The following is a 9558-nucleotide window of genomic DNA, read 5'->3' as shown; positions in this document are numbered from 1 at the left end:
TGAGACCATCTCCAATTTCATTTTAATCAAGGTTAGACCTTTAAGTGCTGAGCTAACTTTGCACTGTAGAATAAAGTCAGATACCAAGAAAGACATTTTGGTGGTTTTTTTTGTTACTGTCTAAATAAGGCTGTGAGTGAATAAAACATTAGAGCACTTGGCCCAAAAAAAAAAATCCACAGATAAATTGCAAGTTTTTCTCATCATGGTTCTCAACCTGAGAAACAAAACTTCTCAACAAGCATGCTGTCTTTCCCTTCCTTCACTTTCATTCCATCGAGTCTTCCTGTTACAATCATTTTATCATACCTCTGCCCTTTAACATGCACCATTCTTCCTTGATAGTGGCAGTGATGTGTGTCCAACAATTTTTGTTGCCTGTTAACACAAATTGAGTGGCCTGACTTGGAGATTTGGGGCTTTCCCTTCATTACCTTGTACAGCATTTAAATTTTCCTCCTTGTTTTCAGGTCAACACTGCTTAGCCAGGATCAGCTGTGCCGCAGATTAATTCTGCCTATGCTTTGTTTTCACAGCACAGTCATCTCTATGAAGAGCAACTTCTGAAGTCCAAAAAGCACAGATTTTTATCATACAGTAAGTTAAGGATAGCAGGTAACACCCTTACAGTAATTTTAAGGATGAAGGGTACCTGAAGCAAAGAGAAGCAGGAGGATCATGGCTTGCTACAGTGGGGTGATTTTTCAAACATTGTCCTCCTCAGACAAGTGGTTTTTCTTGTTCCAGTAACAGTCAGCCATAACCCTGACGAGGGCAGGGATAATCCTGTGCTTCTCTGATCACTCAGTTTTACCCTGTCCTCATGCTGGAGGGGAGGCTGTGCAAATAGTGAGGACCTCCAGCAGGGGAAGGAGGAACATGAAGCATGGAAGACTGCGTGTTTCCTGGCCTTAAGACCTCCCTCCTTCTTCTCCCTTGCAGATATCCGCATTACAGCCATATCGGTCCTTTCAGCAGGGTTTTGCCTCCACTCTCCAGAAGGTGGTATCCATTTCTCATATGAAGGTAAATTTTTCTACTCTGAAGGAAGAATTTGGTTTTTCACTTGCACAGATGAAATTCTGAGCTAATTTCTTTTGCCAGCATAAGTTTTATTTTACGTGCAGTCAAATCCAAAGACTTTTGATGCTCCCATATTGGGCGTAGGCTTTATGTGCCTGAATGTGTTGATTTGGTGCAGCAGCATGGTTTTGGAACTAACTCTTGGTCATTCCCACGTGATGCACATTGGCTTGGCTATAGAGCAGCTTTTGTGCACATGCAATAGTTTTTAATCTGTGTGAAATTAATCCAGAAGTTTTTCTGCTGGAGCTTACAGATGTGTTYTAATCCCTAGTGGGGGTCCAAACCACTGGCCAGTCCTTGGAATAGCCATGAATTATGGACATGATGAAGATGTTCAGTTCAAGGCATCAGACCATATCTATCTGAAGGACTGAAACACCCACAATGTGGATGTAGGGACAGCAGTAGCTTTAGTCTGCCAATCTCCTTTTGTTTGCTAAATTACATGTTAATACACATGTCAACTTAGGTGCCTGAAGAGAGATTTATGGGCTCTTCAGACTTTGTATGGAACTAGCCCAGAGCTAGAAAGAGGAAAACTAAATAGTCTGTGGTAGATGATGTCTATGGGAATACCTAGAGGCTTATGTTTTATGCAGTTGTTTGGTGGGAATGCGTACTTTGTGCCTTCATTTCCTGGGAAGCAAAAAGCACTCCACAAACCAGATGCATTTTAGATGCACTTCTTCCATTCCACATTGGGAGCGCTAACTTTGATCAGTTCTTGATCTTACCAGTGGGCATAAAAAGCTCAGAGGCACAGACTCTACGCACGTTTTGAATCTTGTTTATTGATTGAGCTCAAAGTGATGAGAGTGAAGAAATCCATGCCACAAAATATAAAAGACAATACATTCTAGGACAATATTTTTATTGACTTTTTGGTCCCTGAATGGCTCTGGTGCTTCACTCCTGAATACCTATATGAGTAACGCCATTTTTCTATCTTTATCTATGGAATAATTATATTTCTTTTTATACAAATGTATTAAACATAGTCTGTGTTTGCCTGGTGCTAACAAGACCAGAAGCCTTTCTTTTCCTAAACAAGTTTATGTAATTATGCAGTTTACAGTACTGCATATTTAATATTTGAGTGAGACCTTTAAGGTCGTTCTAAAATATATTTTTTTACTATAACACATCTTAATAGCAAATTTCATGTGTACCAAGCAGGTTTTCAGAAAATCCTCAACGTCTATAAAATAAACACCCATGAAGTAAGCCACATGTTACTGGAACATATTCATGCGCATTACTATCTGTCTACAAAAAAGTCTCATAATTAAGAGTACTGCAAGTAAAAACAAAATTAAGATGGTTGGATTTTTATTGAGTCAATTTTATGTTGTACTGAAGTAGCTCTGGATGCGATACTGCTACAAAACTTGTGTGGCTTTCCTGTAGAAACYATATCTGTGTGCAGAAGTGTCTGAATTCTGCTATGATGTGACAGTATGCATGTTCTTCAAGATGTGAATGCAAATCACATCATGACCCCTCCCACAGAGTACCCAACCTATTGGCTCTTGTCAGTCCTGGAGACTCCAGCTTTCAGCCAGTAAAGGCTCAAAAGACCCATCAGTGAGTGCAGTGATTTCTGAGTAGAACATGTTCTAACTACTCACCAGCCCAAGGTACTTTGAGCTGATAACTGTCCAGGAGAACCTGAGCCAGATTATTTAATTTACTGTGCTTTATAGATATCAAGTCTGACTGGATTAGCTTTCTGCACAAAATGACAGAAATCCTGAAATGGTATAAAAATGGCATTTCCATAATATGGTTCAGGTGTGCAGTTTCTACACAGGTCCTGATTATTTCCCATCCCACCTCATATTCTGCACAGCCGGTTTTCTGTAGGATTGGGAATTAAGGAATGCAAACAAGAATGGTTTTGTACTCCCTTTAACATCATGTTGTTTTGTCTTTTAGCATCTTGCCAACTCCTCTCTGTTCTCATTCAGATCTCTTCACCTGCTACTTTTCAATGACAATAACATTTGATTTACCTCATGTGCTTCTGCTGTTCCTTTATACTGATTCTTTCTGATCTATATTTTGATGTGTTCCACCTCTTGTATGATTCATTTCTGCTTCAGTTGTACCTAATGAAGCAAAAGCCATTCCTCCTCTCTTCTTTGTGTATCAGACTAATTGAGTGTTTCATAAGGTTTCTTTTAGTAAGTACTTGCTTCCATGTTTTACTTTCCTTTCTTGTACCTTCCCAGGAGATCAACCCCAGACATTCTGGGTTAAATTTTATAACATCTATTTTATTGTCATTGTTTTGTTGCTTTCAATCCACCCTTTTCTTGCTCTTTTTAGAGTGGTATTGCAGTATTTACTGTTCAATTGCATGCAAATTATTTCCCATTATCATATTCTCAACCACTTCCTTTATCTATTCCTCTCTAAGGCAGTAGCCCCCTAATTCTCCTGTAATTCCAACCCCTCAAATTCCCTTGACCTTCCAAATAAAAAAGAGAGCCTGAGTGTATTTCAATATGTTGCTGGAGAATCTGGGGGGGAAAAAATCAGCTTCTTTCAAATTTTCTCTTAAAGGACTAAAATAGGATATTTGCATCTATTTTTTTTTTTTTTTTTTTTTTTNCTTCAATATTATTTCTTCTTGAAAGCATAAAGGTAAAACTCAGAAAGTGAGTCTTGTTTCTAAAGCTGCAAATATAAGTGACACATTCAGCTTGCAGAGATGGTGAGTTGCTCCTGGGCTTGAGTTTGACCATGATTTTTTAAGGGTGTGTCCAATGCATACATATGTATAAGATAAGAATTGATACACTGGATTGGACTAAAGCCCAGATAGCCTAGTAGTATGTTTTCAGCAGTGCTGAAACTTAATGCATCATAAAAATACAAAATCATTCAGGTTGGAGGACACATCAGAAGACATCTAGTTCAACCGCTGTCTTCTCAGTAGCCTCGTAGGTATGGGAAGGAAGTCTTCTATAAGGTCCATCCTAAGTCTTCTCTTCACCAGTTGCAACAAATACAGAACTAAAAAAAGCTTGCAGTATTAATTCCCCAGAATACTCTCTGGACTTCCAAGAATTTGTGGCTCAGTGCCTGAATTTCTGTGTCAGGGATGATATTTTTTAAATTCCCCTTGATCATTTTGTCTTTTATCAGCTCTTCGAAAATTTCTGGCACTAAACTTCTTAGCTCAGCTACATTATCTTTTTTTTTTGTTGTTGTTGTTGTTTTGACCCAGCCAATTACAAGTTTTATTTGATGTTTCCTTTTGTCAAAGAAAGATGGTGCAGTCTATTCAGTGGCATACTGATGCCTTCTGTTTTCTTCTTAGTATTTTGAAACATTGTTTTTCATGACTGTTAGGAGTACTGAGCACAGAAACATCTTGAGCTCATTCCTGTAGGGTTCATTAGCACTTTCTCTTTTGTGCAACCCTTCGCTGAATTTTATCTGCCATTTGAACATCCAGTCATTATGTCTCATGCTTTTCATTGCTAATGCTTATCTTCACTCTCCTTCAATAATGTAGCAGTCACATCAAACACTCTATTCCTGCTATTTTCTAAAATTTTGAGTGGAGCAATCTCAGCACGCACACATGCAGACCTTCTTCCAAGGACCAAACCAATCCTACTCTGCTTTCTGTTTTTATCTTGTCTTTAATTCATGTGTAAATATTCTCTCTTATTCTTTGACCCCACAAAAGATTTTGATGGAGATCCTCATTCAATGCTTTTTGGAAATTCAGGTGGATGGCAGAAGCTGTGTTGTTGGAAGGGTCAAAGTGAGAAAATGTATGTGTTGAGATAAGAACAGCTTAAAAAAATAAAATAAAATAATAATAATAATAATAATAATAATAATAATAATAATAATAATAATAGAAAATAACAAAGAAAAATAAAACCCAAGACAGACAAGAGATGCAAATGTAAACAAATGCTCTCCATAAAACAACCAATGCTCATGCAGTCCCCAAGCAGCAGCAGCTCCCGGGCCAACTTTCCCACAGTTTTAAATGCTGAGCATGATGATGCCCCATGATGTGGAATCTCCTCCTAGTCAGTGTGGTCCATTATCTCAGCTGTACCACTCCCAGCGTTTTGCATACCCCAGGACCCCCTGTTGTTGGGGCAGTATGAGGAGAAGAAAATGCCTTGATGTTATTACGGGAAGGCCACAATTAGGTTACCTTGGAAGACTTCTCTTTTCCAGGCTGAACAATCACAATTCTCTTAACCTTTCCTCTTTGGAGAGGTTCTCCACACCTCTGATCGTCTTGGTGGCCTCCTCTGGACTCGCTCCAGCAGGGCAATGTCCTTCATGTGCTGGGACCCCAGAGCTGGATGCAGCACTCCAGGTGGGGTCTCACCAGAGCAGAGCAGAGGTACAGAATCTCCTCTCTCTCACCCTGCTGGCCCCTCTGCTTTGGATGCATCTCAGGATATGTTAGGCTTTCTGGGCTGTGAGTGCACATGGCTGGGTCTTGTCCAGCCTCTAATTCCCCAGCACCCCCAAGTGCCTCTTGGCAGGGTTGCTCTTGATCCCTTCACCCCCCAGCCTGAATTGGTACCAGGGGTTGCCCTGATCCAGGTGCAGYATCTTGCACTTGGTCTTGTTAGACCACCTGAGATTCCCATGGACCCACTTCTTGAGCTTGTCCAGGTCCCTCTAGATGTTATCCTATCCTTCAGGTGTGTCAACTGCATTAGCCAAATTTTTCTAGAGAAAATGATAAGTTTCTTTGTCAGCTCATTGGGTCTGCCATTTCACAAAACGGCATCATATCTGCTCCCCTCTGGTCTATAGRCACCAGGCACTTGTAATTTAAAGGCTCTACACCACACTTACTGGATGAACTATTTTATTCTTGAGTTCTTTGGTGAATGACACCTGGTCCTGGCTGTTATCACTCTTTTTATCTATTTCTTCCATAGCCAACACTTAAATTTCAGTCAGGTCCCGTAACAAGTTCTCAGTAAAGAGGATTTCTGTCCTGAAAGCCTTTTCATGTGCATCCACAGTGAACAGAAAAATAAAGGTTTAATTTTGTTTCTTTTTTTTATGACCCTGTCTTCCCTGAGTGCTTCTTTTATCCTTTTAATGTCTGCTGCTTCGTTGGACTCCCTGACAGACTTCCTTATACACTTGAAAAAAAATTTTTTCCAGTGTCTTCTGTTTTGCCTTACTCTGTTTTTGAATTTAACTTGCCAAAGTTTCATCCTCTCCARTTTTCATATTTGGACACCACTCAACGTTTTCAAACTTGCCTCCTTGCATTTGCTGATCTTTCTTGTGCTGTTGTTTAGTCATGCTGGCTTCCTTTAGCTTTTGTCAAACCTTTCATGACAGGAAGTAGGCAAATCCTTTTTAGCTTCAGTGTAGTCTCTAAATTGTGCTCATGCTGCTGGCAGGGATTTAACTTTTGTAGTCATCTTCTTATCATCTTTTACCTACCCCCTTTAGCATACTTTTAACAGGCTTGCTTAGTCTTAGGTAATTCTTTTTGAAGTTGACTGCGATCATTATTTTTTTTTTTTTGCTTTTGTTCTGTTTTGTTGTTGTTGCCAATGTTTTAAAGCATGTTGTGGCCACTTTCATAGAGTTGTTCTTTGTCAGTAAACCATGATGAATACAGCTGAGATAAAAGAGAACATTTTTCCAGAGGATAAAGACACACCAAGTTTTTGTCCAGTTCCCTAAGGACAATTATTTCTCCTATTTTTTTTCCTAGAATCCTTTATTTTGGACTCAAACTTCACTTTAAGTTCCAGGATGGAAACAGGCTAAACAATTCTTYGTAGTGCAATCCACTGCATCAGTGTCTATCTGTTTAAGAGCATAAGTGGAGCATGCAGACAATTATTTTTAAAATGTTTCAGTATATCTGGTTAGACTCTGTTGCAGAGGCATCCTGCCTATGTCTTGGCACAGTCATATGCTAATAAATGTCAGAATAGCAGAATAAATCAGGCTGCTTGGACCCTAGGGATCCACCTAATCTGGAGGAATCTTCATGAGACTTTAAAACACAGTTGTAGCCCTTTTGTTTCTCTGCATTAAAACTCACTAATATAATTAATATAATAAAATAATATAATAACAATATAATATAATAACAATATAATATAATGACAATATAATATAATATAATGTAATGTAATATATAATATCATATAATATAACATCATATAATATCATAAATATAACAAACAACATATGTTCAAAGAAAATAAAATAGAGTGTACATATTTCAAGTGGATTGATCATATTTACCTTTACCCTCACTTTATAGATCTTCTCTTGTCTTCTATAACTGACTTGATGAAATAATCTGCCGAATTTACTCTAGCAAGCATTATGATACCCACCCTGCTCCCAAAATAGCAATTTTCACCATTGTCTCTAATGAACCAAAACACAGTTTTTTTAGTGCAGGCCACCTCTGACTATTTTGATCAATATAGGATGTGATTTGCTGGTAATTGAACAAATGGTACGGAGTACACCAGCTTGTTTTCTTCCTGGTTCTTACAGAATTAATAGGTCCTACTATATTTCTTTAAAAAGTGAACTGCACAGTTTCATCTTTTCCCAAATATGTTTCAAGTGCATAACACAACTAAATAAATCCATGTAGGTATGTTAATACTTTCCTAGTACTGTTGGTCTAAGAAGTTTATTCTTCAGCTAATCATACTATACATGAGTATTTTTAATAAGTCTTCTTCAGCCCAGTTGGAGCCTTTGCTTAGATAACCCCATAAATGCCCAGGAGCAAACAAATTATAGAGTATTTAAGTTAAGCTGGATCAGACATTTTATTCTGAGAACTTCAAGCAGGAACATAAGGCTGTAACATAATTTTTAAGCTAATCTCTACTGGCATTGTCAGGATTCTACTATTCGGCCATTCCAGCTGCACACTGCATTTCATGTCAGGATTTGCAGTCATCTGATTCCACAAAATAACAATAAAAAATAAATTAGCTCAAAAATTTGGGGTTTTTAATATTTAAAGGACTTAATTTTATACTGGGCTGGCTTTCAGATCACCATGGAGTTAACAAACAATTGGAACTGGTGACAAGTTCAGAACTGGAGGAAGCAGCAAGAACAGAAGTTTCTGAACCCATGTATCCAACATATAGAGACTTTGACTTCACTGTAGCTTGATCTTTGTGACAACAGGCATAAGGAGAAGGTGTGAGATTGTTATCTCCCATCTCCCAAGGCACTATCCATCTGTATCTAATGACAGCTGCTACAAAGGAAGAGAACCTGAAACAACAACAAAAAAATCTGATTTGCTGCAGTGGTAGAAAATTGTATTTTGGAAAGTGGAGAGAGATATTTTTTTTACAAGAGGAGAAGAATAAGCCAGAGTTATTAAAAGTACCTTGCCTTCAGTTGCAATTTTTCCTACCTGTTTAATAAAACCATAACTTTTGCCAATTTCTACATTCAGTCACAACCTTGTTAGAACTGATGTATCCAGTGAGACACCACGGTTATTTTCCCTGTAACTAGAGTTGGCAGAAGACATTTTAAAATAAATCTGGGTGAAGGGATTGGCACTACCATGGTTTACACTACATGTTGTATTTTTAGGAAAGAAAAAATAAATACATTTTCTTTCAATGAAAGGGCAAGCTATGAGAAAATTGCTCACCAGAAGTTGTGCAATTCAGATGATTATGAAATCTTCACATTTTTGTCCAGGATGTGATGTATTTAGCTGCCAAGTCTAGAACTTATGTCTTTTTGTGACACAGGAGGCTAACTCTCTCTTTACCACAGAACTATCCCACAAGGTACTTCAGAAAATTGAGACTGTTTACTAAAACTGAAAGCTCAGACTTTARATATCAGATCTCCCTTATTTCTCATCATGCACTATCTTTGCAATTGTATATGACAGTTCCCTGAATATTACTTCAGCTTATTGCCTATTGAATCTACCCGTTCTCTTTTTGTTAAAAATAAAAAAGGTTTATTCTTCTGTGTTCCCAGTTTCTGTGACTAGACCATATTTGATCAGAGCTACAGCTGCAGATGCTTTTCAACAACAGGTCATATTTGAGAGAAGAGTTGGCCAAAAAATTCCTTCTTTCCATTATTCCCTTACAAGGGTCAACATGTAAGGACTCATTGTGTATGTTGCCTTGCTCTTAGGGGATGATTCCTCTGTCTTTCTTGATGAATGAGGTTTCAGCTGAAGGCCACTCTAGTGATTGAAGAAGAGGACATGGATGGGTTGTATTAAAACACTGTTGGCTCTACAAAATCTCTGGCTGAAATATGGAGCTGTTGAATAATAAACCTGTGTACAGGATCATTACCTGCTGGTTCATTGTGTGCATATCTGGATAACTGCTCTGGTTTGGCTGCTTCCACTCCCAAATATTTTGGATTGGATCTTCATGTGTGGTGATGAGAGAATATGTAACTTTGATTCATTAGTATCTTCTTCTTCTT

The 9558-nt window shown here is 38.2% G+C and overlaps 1 long non-coding RNA gene across 1 annotated transcript in view; it reads left to right on the top strand.

Annotated features, from left to right (window-relative positions):
• The window catches only part of LOC130583783 (uncharacterized), a 33313-nt gene that overhangs the window by 16870 nt on the left and 6885 nt on the right, over window positions 1-9558 (top strand). The window contains exons 2-3 of the long non-coding RNA XR_008966449.1: window positions 537-597; window positions 943-1026. This is a non-coding gene — a long non-coding RNA (uncharacterized LOC130583783). The remainder of the gene's footprint in view (window positions 1-536; window positions 598-942; window positions 1027-9558) is intronic.

The sequence above is a fragment of the Malurus melanocephalus genome, unplaced genomic scaffold (assembly GCF_030028575.1).
Source record: "Malurus melanocephalus ecotype Western Australia unplaced genomic scaffold, MMel_1.1 scaffold_626, whole genome shotgun sequence".
Classification (NCBI taxonomy): domain Eukaryota; kingdom Metazoa; phylum Chordata; class Aves; order Passeriformes; family Maluridae; genus Malurus; species Malurus melanocephalus.
Note: the sequence above shows the minus strand (reverse complement) of the source record. Positions and strands in the feature narration are given on the sequence as shown.